We start from the raw sequence: 14,253 nt of genomic DNA on the forward strand, positions 1-14,253 counted from the left end.
TTAGTATCACCTTTCATCTCGCTGCTACACACTATTAATTAGCAGCGACTTTTTCCGCCACAAAATAAACTAATTATCAGTGGCAACTTTTATGTCAATGCAAAAAGTAATTTTTAGTAGTATCTAAAAATCACCAGTAAAATTACTATAGCACTTGTGGCAACATTCATCTCATCACTGAAGAACAATATTTAATGTTATGAATTAAATTCTCTAAAATCAATACATATATATAGCTATTAAAAACATCTATTTGTATTTCACAAAATTAATACAAAAGGCATTTTCAAGTTAAATATTACAAATACTCCCAGTACTAGAAATTCAACTATACATTATAATATATATATATATATATATATATATATATATATATATATAATAACACGCTAGTAGTTCAGTTATCGTTGTATCCATATACATATGGCCAAAAAGCAAAAACTTTCATTGCACGCCTTAAAACTACTTCTTGATCGTGCCCCATTGTTTAAGAACCTTGTCCCTGAAATTAGAAAAACACACAATCACTTTCTAATTCCCACAATCAAATGCTAATAATAACAAGAGTAACATAAGACTTTAAAATCAACACCATCATAGTTTCAATACTTTATTTTTTTGTGTATGAAAATATATAATAAGATACTGGCAGTTGTTGTCATTCGAAAACCCACACCAAAAATTTTAATTGCAACACAACAAGCAAATCCTCTATTTAAATCAACAATCAAAACTATACATGATATGGACATTAAATAATCTAATACAGTAAGAGAATCTCATTTGTTCTCTTAAGTGCTACATCCATCACAAATTAAATTTCTAATTCTAGTGATGACTTAGAGATCCAGTAATAATAGTGACAGAAATCTAGTTACATTAGTTCATATTGTGTTAAAAAAGAGTAAACACACAGAAGGAAACAAGAATATGTCAAGAGGCTAAATTGATTCCAAGTTAGTCACTTAAGTAACAAGAAACAATCTTTTCTAATATTAATAGCAGAGGCAGAACAAGAAACATTTACTCACATTACAAGACAACTTATGAAAAGCTTCATAATACTTTTTCATGCATACACGAGAGAGACTAGAAGACATAATACTTTTTCACAATTAAACAAATATTTATCTCAGACTTTTAAAAAGAAAAACCAATCCACCCACAACTAAAACCCTTGATAACTGAGGCATTTCACGCTAAAAACAAAGAACCTACACATAAGGGAAGTCAATAAACAGAGCTAACAACTTCCTAATATCAAAATCTTGAAAAAACAAACAGATGCCACATACTCTTTCTTGATATGTGGTAGAAAATGCCTTCACTGAGAGGCAAATAAGATCTTTAAATAACATTTGAGATTTTACGACAAGAAGAACAGACAATGAAAGGAGAAGAATTGTTCAAGAGCAAGAGAAAGTACCTGTTACATTCTAGTCATGATAGCGGCCATTTGTTCTTGAAACATCTTGTCCACTTTGCCTTTCATGTGTTCACGCTCCTCTTCCAATTTTTTTTGCAAATCTTCTTCCATATTTCTTTTTAAATCAGCAGTCATTTGCTCTCGTTCTTCTTGTAACTTTCGATCCATATCAGCTTGCATCTCTTGACGCATACTTTCCATAGCTGAAGACACACTAGCCTCTATGTCTGCCTGCTGTATTTGAGTCTTTTTAGGAGGTTTCTTTTCGTATCCTTTCCCCCGAACATAGCCTGATCTCTCACCAAGAACTGAAGATAAGATATCATCCCTAGTCATGCGATGCTCGATCTCTTCAGATTGTTGTTCAACAACAAGTTGTTGGAGCTGATCCTACAATAATACGCAACCATTTACACAAAAACATAACTTACATATTGGAAGTAACTTGTAGTAGGTCGAAAAGATAACAAGGCAATTATTTTAGGGAATTACATGAATCTGTTGTGATTGGATCCAACCATTCACGTTCTCCATTAGTATTTTTACGTGTGTGTTGAATCTCCCAAACTTTATCTGGTGTTTCTTTTTCTCCCGATTCAGGATTTCTCTATAATATAGTTCAATAAGAAAAAAAAATATATGAGCAGATGTATATATGTAGCAAAGAAGTATATGAAATATATTTTCACCGTAGATTCCTCTACTTCTGCAAATGATCTTGTACCATAAGAATGCTTAGTTATTTGTTTTTCTCTATTTTTTCTGTTTCTCTCACTGACAACCTGCACCAAGTCAGGAGATCAGAAAATATTTATCCTAATGTGCTACTAAAAGAGTATAGTCTGTTCATGTAAGCATAAGTAAGTTACCTTGAATTTTTCACTACCAAAATACTTAACTAGGTATTTCCAATCCACCAACTCAACATCCTCAGGACAATGCGACAATCTGTCTTCATCGGTACTATAGGCAGAGTAACAGTTATGCAATCGAGCTTTCCAAGCTCTAAAGAGTCTTTGCATAGTGCTTATCACAAAGCCTTGTAACTTATGCTCTCTCAGTCCATGCAAACTTCAAATTTGTCCTAAACACATTGTAATAATAAGTTTGATAAATTAGGTAATCTAAAGGCAATACAAAATTAAAAGTGATTTATTACCTTGACCTTATACCACATTGCTTTTCCATGTTTTAAAATAATCTTTTGCCAATTTCCATCTCGGAACGAGATACTGCTCCTCATGATCAAGCCTGAGTAATTAAGAATATCTTTAGCCCCAGAACTCACAGCTCTATCAATGTCATTTGGAATAATTACTTTGATTTTTCCTCCATACTTGGTTTTAATATCAACAGTTTTAGATTTATATTTTCCTCTTCCTCTCTTTCTATTGACGCGAGAAACTGCAAAGCAAATAAAAGCTCAAAGAACATAATATCAAATAGTTCTTGTATAATACTATTAATGCAAAACCAAAATATACTAGTATTCTTCCACTTAACCAACATACTTTCTTGTATAAAAAAATAATAGTTGAACAACAACAAACTAAAACCCCAACAGGTATCCTCTAACAACAATCGGGTAGAACACTAGTCAGTCGTTTCCTACTAAGAAGGGAGGTGAACTAACCTGTTCCAGTTTCAACCTCTGGAGAGGGGAGTGTGCTTTCTTCAAGATTTCTGGATGATTGTGTCTCTAGAGATGTTCTTGGGAGAGGGTGACTTGATATTTGGCCTATCTGTAGAGATCCTTGATTTGGGTTAGATGATTGTTCTGCTTCTAATGATATTTCGGTAACTCTTATTGGTTGTAGTTGTGGTTGACACGTAGTTCCAAAACTTTCACGTCCTCAAGAATTGCCACGTCCACTTTTTACATCGCCTCTTCCAAATTTACCTCGTCCAGTTCCTTTCATTTCCTGCAACATAAAATAAAAATCACAAGTATCAAAATAAGAAATTAAAGATGATTAAGAATATGTCTACAAGCCAAATAAAATATCAATTCGTAAAATAAAGTAATTCACTGACAGCCAAATAAAATATCAATCTATAAATTTAAGAAATGTGGGACATTTTGCTGACAACTGCTGCTTAATTGGTGAAAATGTAACTCACTGATTCTACTAAAAACAAAGAGCAGTTTATAAAGCTAAAGCCACAAGCGTTATGAATTAATTTCATCTTAGTCTCAAAAGAACAAAATACAAAGAACTTCCAAAAAACATGTAGACATCTATATGAACCGTCTTTGTTTCTCAATCTTCAGAAGGATGTATCACTATCCTCTCCATCATTATCAACAAGTGACTCTTCTTCACTTTCTTCATCCTCGGATACATCTGTATGATGGTCATTAATAAAATCATCTTCCTCATTTTCTTGATCATTAGTACGCAAAACAGTTTCTGGTTCAATATCATCTCTATGTAAAGACACCTCAATATTAGTTTCATGATCATTGGTATTCAAAATATTACATTCGACTTCCTCTTGTTGATAAACTTCGTCATTTATTAATTCTTCTTCTTCAACATCAGGCATATTAGAAAGGTCCCAAGGACTTGTCTTTACAACAACAAGCCAATCTTTATCGATCATGTCATTCAAGTAGAAGACTTGTTCAGACTGAGATGCCAACACAAATGGCTCATTTGTATTCAAAGCACAATGAGTATTTACACTTGTAAAATCATATTGGTCAATCTTATATCCTCTTCCTAGGCGTGCCACATCCCACCAATGACACTTGAATAGATATATTTTTCGATTTCCCACATAACGCAACTCATAAATGTCCTCCAATACACCATAATACTCCTTATTAGAGTCTGCATCATCTCCTCTCACAAGAACTCCACTGTTCTGCGTTTTTCTCACAAGCTCTTTTGTTTGAAACCTAAATCCATTCACCATAAATATCGAATATCGATGCACCAATGGTTCAGGACCGACAGCTAAGCTTATGAGCTCATCAGTTGCACGTCCTTGTGCAGCTAGTACAAATATCTACAAAAATCAATAAGACTTGTTTATAATGAAATGTCAACACTAATAGTAAAGCGTTGTTGAAGTAAACACTTACACGTGCACAAAACCACTCAATAAATTTGTTATTATGTATCCCTTGAGGTCTCGTTGCACCTTGTATTTCCATTTCTCTCATGTATTCTCTACGTTTTGTGTTAGTAAAGATTAATTAAACTATCTCAATATGAAATTATATTTGAATTAAAAAAAGACTTACTCCATGAATGGTGAAACCTCTTCACAATTTTGAAGAACATACATACATGCTTGGTTGAACTCATCATGAGGTAGTCTAATTCCATCTGAAGCCCCTTTTGTTTGCCCACTTTTTTTAAAGATAGACATCTCACCATTTGATTCAAATCCATCATCATTTCTTGTTGGTTTATTGAACTTGGTTGAGATATTTTTTAAATATATTGAGCCAAACGTAAGGTTTTCCCTTGCCATATGACCTTGAACAATTGAGCCTTCTGGACAACGTGGGTTGCGAACATCTGACTTAAGTATTCGCAAATACCTATATATAGATTTCTTATTAATATAATTATAGAATATTACATTTTAAATACATTGGAATTCAAATTATAAATTATATGTTACCTCTCAATAGGGTACATATCCCGATATTGAACTGGTCCACCAAGTTTTGCCTCACTTGCCAGGTGTATTGGCAAATGAATCATGACATCAAAAAATGCCGGGGGAAAAACCATTTGAAGTTTGCATAATATGATAGGAATTTCAGCCTCTAAGATATCAAGATCTTCAATGGTCAGACACTTAGAGTATAAATTCTTGAAAAATTTGCCTAAGGCTATAATTGGTTCACACACTTCCTTAGGCAACAAACCACGTATAGCTATTGGTAAAATGTCTTGCAATAATACATGATGATCATGACACTTCAATCCATGTATCTTTTTCTCAAGTACGTTCACACACCTTGAAATATTTGACGAAAAGGCATCTGGAACCTTTAAATTAGCCAAGAATTCACATAACTTCAACTTCTCTTGAGAAGACAATGCATAGCAAGCAGCCGACAATAAAATAGTATCCCCATCCTCAATTGGATGCAATCCTTGCCTAATTCCAAGGTCCACCAAATCATATCGACTTTTCAATGTGTCCTTTGTCTTTCCAACTATACTCATCACGGTAGATAAAATATTGTCGGAGACATTTCTTTCTATGTGCATCACATCAAGGTTATGTCTTAACTTAAGACTCTTCCAATAAGGCAATTGAAAAAAGATACTTTTCTTCCTCCAATTATAAGCATTGTTAGAAACATTACGCTTTTGCTTTTTCCCTTTACCAAAACTCACATTTCCTAACTCTTGTATCTGCATAAGTGCTTCATCACCTGTTAAAGGGCTAGGTGCAACCCCCNAGTGATTACTCAGACATGACTTTCAAGATCGAGAAAACAAAATAAAAAATATTTAAATATGGATAGACATGAATCTTACCTTCAAAACTTCAAACAAAGAACAAGTTCAATTGAACGAGACACTCTCACACTGATTTTCAAATTAGGAACTTTTTCCCTTCCTCCTTCGACTTTAGAGAACCCTATTCCTACATAATTTCAACTGGGTTAAAGAAATTATATGTGAAATCGAAAATACAAATACCAAGAACGGGATTTGAGCACATACTTGATGTAATATATACTTTAGAGAACCCTATTAGTGAAAAATTGAAGAATATTCAGCAAAAAAACCCTATTCCAATAGATTTGAGGAAGTATTAAACCAACAGACACTACTTCTTCCTCTCTTTTCACAGATTTGAGCAAAGAGGAAAGATCTTTTTCTTCCTCCTTTTCCCAGATTTGAGCAAAGAGGAACGAGTTTTTCTTCCTTCCTTTTCCGAGATTTGAGCAGAGATACGTTTTTTTTCTTCCCTTTTTCTATAGAAAACCCATTTGAGCTAAGAGGAATATTTGCTTATTTTAGCTTGAGCAAAGAGGAACAAATGACCCTTTAGTTTTATTTTAATTAGAACCTTCATTTTATTTTATTTATTTTTTCTTTTAAATTAATATTAAAGGCGACCTGATTGCTACAAAATTATATTTAGAGGCAACGTTTAATAAGATGCTACTAAATATTTGGAGCGAAAAATTTTCATTTCAGCGGGAGTATAATTTTAGATTTAGTGACAATTATTAGTGGCGACACAAAATAAGTCGCCTCTAAAGATAAATGTTCAGGAGCGACAACAATTGTTGCCACTGAACATGTAGCTTCTGTAGCAAAAATCAGAGTCGCCACTAAATATCGTCACAATAAGTGTTGTTTATTGTAGTGCATGTTGCTGCAATTTTAAAAATAAAAACAAAATATTTTAAAATCATTTTTAACCCATATATTTTAAACTTTACTTTTAACCATGACAAGTAGTAGTGATGAAGATTATGTGAAGAGAAGAAGGTGGATCAAGTTTTGTCAAGAAAATTTTACCAAAAGGGGAGATTTGTTAGGGTTTTGCCCTGATTTTCTTACCATATTTTAAGTTTTATTTTTTTCTTTAAATGAAAGTAAACGTATTACCATAAATGCTTTAACTTTTCCTGAAAGGAAAATATAATTTTCTTCCATATTTGATGTAACACCTCGCTAAGTGAAAGAGCTAAAATTAGAAAGAGTCATTATTGGTAAGAATGAAAAATCTGGAAATTTGTTTAAGTTATGTTAAGTTTGAGTTTTGGGTCAACTTCAAACGTCCATGACTCCTAGCTCATGATGATTTGGATGTGCTACAAGATGTCGTAGGAAATATCTTTGGATTATCTTTCCAAGGCCACTGAGTTTGCTCAATTTCGAGTTCGTATGAAGGAGATATGCCCATTTGAAGTCGGGTTATTTAGTTAAGGAAAGTCTAAACCGAATTTTGGAAGGGTATTATGGTCTTTTCCTTACCCAATTAATTTATTTCGTTTTTAGTAAATTAATTAGGGTCAAAACTGAATTGGTCCAGTTTGCACAATTGAAAATTCACGCTAGGGCTTTAGAGAGAAGAGAATAGAAAAGTCAAGCTTTGTCATCTTCATAAGGAATTGATTGCGGATTTCGTCAAGGATTTGATCCTATGAGGTATGTGAGACTTTCATAATGTTGGGTTCGTTCACCCATGTGCCAAACATGTTTATTTCAGCGCGAATTCGTCCTAAAAAGATTGGAAGTTTGAATGTTCTTGAACTGCTTTCGTTCTTGAATTTGGGTTGAGATTGAGGAATTCTTGAGAGTTTAATGTCGATTATTAGAGTTACTTTGAGTTAGATTCGTGTGTATATGTTTTGGGTACCTAAATCTAACGAGATATTGAGAAAAAAAATCGAAATTAATCAAATTAAGGTCAGAAAACGAGAGGAAAAGTTCGTCAATTTTTCTTGGGGCAATGCTGACACGACGCACCCCCGTTGCGCCAGGAAGGCTGGGGCGACGCACCAGCAATGCGCCAGAAATGAGCCCCAGTAACTTAGGGGCTGGCGCGGTGCACCAAGAATGCGCCCGGGTCATTTGCCCTCACCCGTTTTTTGTCGTTTAGCCGTTTAAGTCCTTTTAAAGTGTACTAACACTTCCTATTGATTCTAACTACTTTAAATGATTTCTAAACACCTAGAAATCATCCATAAACTTGAATCATAACCTTGAATTCATAAATTCAAATTCAAGGAAAGTTAAGAGCCAAGTCTAGAAAGTTCATAGAGTCTTTTCAAGAAGTCTTTTACAAATGTTTTAAAATTGTTTTAAGACTTGAGTTTTGAGTTAAGTAAGAGTAACAAATGAAGTTCATCTTTTCAAAAAGAGTATATGGGAACTAAGTATTCCCAAAGAGTAAATGTTTTCACATTTAAACCAGAGAGGAAACACTGATTTCCAAGAGAGCTTTTGAGCTAGATTTTGAGTAATTATCTCAAACCACAGAAAGAGTTTTTGTTTTTAAAACATTTGAGCTGAGTATTTTGGGAGTAGTATTAAGCATCGATGTAGGGACGAGTTCATAACAACTCAATGTCTCCATAAACCATGTAGCCATCGTGGGTAGAAAGGGTCATACTTTTTAGATGATTCCTTAGTACTTTTTAGTATATACTAGTGGATCCACTTAGTTGAGGCGTTCTATATCACGGTAATGTATAGGACAATTCTGGCAGTGTGGGTGAGACGTTATATCATCACTTTAGCTTATAGTGATGGTTGTCAGTTAGAGAAACTCCCACAGTATTATACTACTTTATATGTAAACTGAGTTGTTATTGTATTTCTTTAACACACTGAGTTGTCACCTACTGTTTTAAATGCTTTGTATAAATTGCACCTTTATTGTTGTTTTACTTTGCATTGGAGTTGAGTATCCATGAGCTGAGTAAAGCTAGTAAGTGTTCCTTTCAGATTCTTTTCAAGCTTATGTCATGTTTAGTTTTCCCTTCGCATGCTCATACATTCAATGTACTGATGTCTTTTTGCCTGCATCGTTTTATGATGCAGATATATACAGGTAACCAGGATCAATATCCAGCGCCTCGTTGATCCAGTTGAGCACTTAGAGTCAGTTGGTGAGCCTCCTTGCTTTCGAAGGACCCCTTTTTTACTGCTTTATAGTTAGTTCATTAGGATGTCGTGGGTCTTGTCCCGACGTCCATCTCAGTTGTTAGAGGCTTCATAGATAGTTAGTTAGTTCATTTGTCATTATCTTGTTATTGACTTATGTTCAGATTTGAGTTGCCACTTTGGCTAAGTTAAATGTTTATTATTAAAACATTCTGAGTTTAGTTTGAGACAATTGAGTTATCTTGCATTTGAATTCTCTTCTTAATGTTTTAAGTCTTCCGCTGAGAGTCTAGCCAGGCCAAGGGTTCGCTTGGGGCTAACAATGATTCTCGAGTGCTAGTTCCGCCCAAGGTGTAGGCTCGGAAGTGACATTTGATTTATTCTTTTCTTAGAGGAAAAATTTGGATATCTATAAATTGAAGATCCCTATTCTCATAACATAACATAATAGAATCCACAATGTAGTCGTTTTGAGAGTTTTGTTTATGGGGAAATTCTTCTCTCAACAGTTTTAATATTTTCTTTTTATTAGTTTTTAATTATGTAGGTCAATTGGTCCTATCATATAATAATATTATGTCTTTTAGTATAGTTTTATTTGTCATCTAATTTATCGTCATATGATTTGCAAATTATAAGCTTCCACATGACGCTCTAATCACTTTCAAACCCAACAGTTCCATTGTCATCCCTATGCAATAACAATAATAGATTCAGTATAATAATTAAAAAATTGGAATATTATGATAATCTATAGACTTAATTGGCATTTAATAGCACATTTTAATTTTTTAGCAATAGAAGATTTTTTTATATTTATTTGGCATTAAAAAGTCACATTCTTATTCTTGAAAAATGATTTTTTTTCTTGATTTTCTCTCTCTATTTCCTAGTACGTTTGTTTTTATTGTTCATTTTTCTCTCTCCTTATAATTTATCAACAAAAAAATTACGATATTTTCAACTCTCTCTTTTATAAGACCATCAGCTCAAGAAAAAACATTTCAAAAAAGGTGGGGGAGGGGGAGGGTGTGGTATGGAGAGAAGCCATAGTAAAAAAAATTTAAAAAAATGACAAACATTCTTAAAATGACTAGTAACTACAAAAAAATAGAACAACAATCAAGATACAAGAAACAATAAATATTACCACTATTAGTGTGAAAGGTTAAGTAGTACATTGTATGAATATATTAACATTCTGCCCTAATTTAAGCTACATTTGTGAGGAACATCACCTTCATAAGAACTCATGTTGTGATTGAGGTAACAAGTACCTTATGAGAGGCGTTGTTAGCAACCCAAACATCACTCTCATGTACTGAAGAGGACAATTGCTATATATGGTGTTGGTGATCATGAGTGCATTTCCAGACAATTGTGTGAGGCCAGATCTTGAAAACTGCAGGCAAAAATCAGGTTTCTATCAGTAACATTTTTCATTGATCATGAAATGAATTTACACAACTATCAATATATACAAGTTAAATTAAGAAGATCGAAATCTTACAATAAGAAGAGAAGTGATGGACTTATTAATCCATTTGCTTTTTTCAAGAAGATGGGCAATAACAATGCATGCATCCACAGAGAGTTAAATTTACAAACACTTGATCATCTGAGCCTTATAATGCTCCCAATCTCACTAACACTACATAACGGGAGGGGTATTAACCGGATAAAAATGATATGGGTTTTTAAAATTGATCTCAACCTTTTTCATGTTTATTCTAGGAATAGGACCCACATATTTAACGGATAAAGGATATATTTGGCCCAAAGTATAACGGGAGGGTATATTTGGCCCAAAAGTATAACAAGGGTATATTTAACCCTTTTCCGCTTATTAATTTATTAAAAACAACCAGCAAACTTTTGTTAAGTAGAGTTGTTGGGATCTTCAGTTAAAGAAAATCCCTCCAAAAACTGGCGTATGCCACTAATTGCAACGTGCACACGGTATTCTTTAGTAAAAGGCGAAAGAATAGTTCGCTATGTGCTCACTGCGTGGCTGCGTAAATTTAATTTAACAAGCACAAGCTCCTTATATACTGCTTCCAACTTATCACTTACTCACTCACATTACGATGTGGTACTCTTATCAACCACACTTACATGTGCAGTTCCAATATTTGTTCTTTTCACCTTTGTTATGTCCAATACTTTGGTTTGAGGATTCATTGGCCATTAGCCATTGACTTAGAGAATAGCTTATTGTCCTTGATTAGTTTCTCTAAAACAGTATTTAACTACAATCGTGTTGATATCCTTGATGGTTTCTTTGATCCTCCAAGGAATATCCTAATTGTTATTTACAAAATTATACTCAAGGTGAGTGTCATGATCATATTGTAGTCATTGTCTAAACACCAATTGAGGCCAAATAAGAAAGCATTTGCCTCAGCTTCATTGCTTGTTCTTTGCTCTAGAGGAATAGAATAGGTCATGATGAGTTTGCATTCACATTTTTTGATTATTTTTCATCCTCAATGGTTTCCACCAAAATAGAGGCGGATTCATGATTTGAAATTTATGAGTCTTGAATTTAGAATAACGATTTCAAATTGATATATAATAATAGATAAACTAAAAAATGAGTACTGATATATATATATTCAAAAAGTAATGAACCCCAATTTCCTATTTGAAAAAGGGATATTGGGTTTGTGTTTGTGAAACAGTGACCCTTGTTTGGTTGGGAACTAGTTATCCTGGGATTAACTATCCTGGGATTAGTTATCCTGGGTTAACTTATCTCACCATGTATATGTGATAACTTATCCATCACTATGCTATAAGGGGTCGTTTGGTACAAAGGTCAATAATGCAGGGATTAGTAGTGCATGAATTAGTAGTGCAGAGATTAGTAATGCATAGATTATTTTTATCAAGTGTTTGGTTCATTGCTTCTCACCTAGTTTTGTGTGTGGTTTATAACTCTACAAAAATAATTCTTTCCAATTGTACCCTTAAATTATTATGAGATTTTCTATTTCATGTAATTGGATCAAGATAGATAATTAACAGACAATATTATTTTTTTATAGCATTTTAACTAGCTAGGAGAATGAATTTTTTATTGCCATGTTCACTATTTTCTCACTTAAATTATTTGAGGGTAAATAATTGTCATCTTAATAAATTGGAGTTAATATCTCAAAAGGTCACACAACTATAATAATTTATAGAGAAAATTTATTGAACTTTGTTTTGTATCAATAATTAAAAAAACCCACTGTTTATCATAAAATAATAAAAAAAATAATAAAAAATAGCAAAATAAATTAAACTATTTTTATACTCGAGATGTTTTTTTAAAAAAATTATTTTGAAAATTGATTAGATTCTTATGGGGAAACGATCATATCATTATATAAACTTAAATTGTCTGGTCTAATTTGAACAATTTTTATTTTTATTTTTTGAAGTGTAATAGTTTCTTAACTAATATATAAAATTGTTATTTGAAAAAAAAATTCATTTGAAAGTAAGTGGAAACACAATTTTAATGCATTGCTTAACTTGTATTTCTGGTCTCTTTCATGAGTGGATTTCCATCTTATATACTTATTTTAATTGACGAATTCATGATTTCTATGGATGCTACTTGGTCACCAAGTCCAAGTTGTGCAAATGAAGATAATAATATATCTTTAGGCAATACAAATATATATATATTCTCTTGTTTTAGACTAATTGTGTTATGTTTCAATGTATTTTTGTTAAGAGGCAATATTTGACTTATGAATTGTTCTTAAATTCATACATCAATATTAGCATATTAGTCAGATTATAATATTTTATATTAATAATAAATAGATTAAATAACTCATATTTTAGCAACAAAAATTATGTCTAAATGATAAAATTTGTAAGCTAATTTATTTAAATAAATTTATTAGTATAAACATAAAACATAAAATCAAGAAAATAAACAAAATGATTAAAAGGATTTGAGGGGTATTTCCATCTTTACCTAGATTAGTCCCATTGTATTAAATCTCATGTATTACTAATACCACCCAATGAAAGGTATTAGAATATACACTCTATAATATCATGTAGGGTGTATAACTAATCCATGGATTAGTTATACATAAACCCAAAATTTCTACCAAACATAGTACTAAATAATACCACACATAATGCTTAGATTATTTCTCCTAATACTCCTTACCAAACGATCCCTAAATGGTGGGATAAGTTATCTCAAACATGTCAATCAAACAAGACATCTAAATTTTATCTTATGACTAATTTTTTATCCCATGTATTCTTATTCCTTACACCAAACGAGCCCTAAAAGAAATCTTAGTTTCTTTTTTGTTTTAGAGAAAAAGTGTTTTTTGCTTATTTTTTCATTTGTTAATTTTATGTTTTGTTATTTGAAAATAAAATCTACACATATAGCAAAAAGGAAACACTGACTGACGTGGGTTTTGAACCCATCGTTTTGGTAGCCTCTTCGTTACCAATGAAGGTTTGATCCAAAGCACCGAACTCTTTGAAAAGACGCTTCATACTCTCTCCGTCCATCTTCACTTGTTCATTATATTATTTAAAAATATTTAATAATATTTATCCAATTTATAAAATCAATGAATAATTTATCATTTTATATTCATTTTATCCTTGTTATTAAATATTATTTATTTTTCATATTTAAATGACTTACATTTAATAAGGGTGACTTGGTAAAATTACCCCTATCATTTTGATGCTTTTTAATTTTGGATAATGCTGAATGACCAGAAAATTAAAAAATCTATAATATCTTTTTTATTTTAACATAAATTGATCCTTTTCTCATCTTTTTTAGTTAAAATGGTAAAAATATTTTAAAAAATAAAATAACATAGATAAAATACAATTTTAATTAAATTCTGACCAAAAAACTTTTTCCTTTAATTTTTGTGTCAAGTCAACCATTGTTGGACGGAGGACGAGTATCTATATAAGGAAAAAAAATTTGACAAGATTTCACAAATTTCGACCGTTGTATATATACTTTCTTTTTTTTCCATATCAGCAGTGTAGACGCTCCCCCACAGTTAAACTACAAACCCGGATCCACGAGGCCCATTAACTGGGTATTGGGAGACGAGCAACACGTGTCGATCTCCAAGTGGACAGGGGATAAGAGAAAGTACTAAAACCGAGGCCGTTGAGTTATGGCACATTTAAATTTCTACTACTCTAATCTCTCTCCTCTGTTCAAAACCCAGTAGG

At 32.3% G+C, this 14,253-nt stretch overlaps 1 non-coding gene and 1 pseudogene across 1 annotated transcript; both read right to left on the minus strand.

The window, feature by feature from the left end:
- Positions 1 to 379: 379 nt before the first annotated feature.
- LOC125871222 (uncharacterized) lies at positions 380 to 4,030 on the minus strand (annotated as a pseudogene).
- Positions 4,031 to 10,919: 6,889 nt separating this feature from the next.
- On the minus strand, positions 10,920 to 11,037 carry LOC125871956 (U5 spliceosomal RNA). Its single transcript, XR_007447071.1, has one exon. It is a non-coding gene; the product is annotated as a U5 spliceosomal RNA (small nuclear RNA).
- Positions 11,038 to 14,253: the final 3,216 nt, after the last annotated feature.

The sequence above is a fragment of the Solanum stenotomum genome, chromosome 7 (assembly GCF_019186545.1).
Source record: "Solanum stenotomum isolate F172 chromosome 7, ASM1918654v1, whole genome shotgun sequence".
Taxonomy (NCBI): Eukaryota; Viridiplantae; Streptophyta; class Magnoliopsida; order Solanales; family Solanaceae; genus Solanum; species Solanum stenotomum.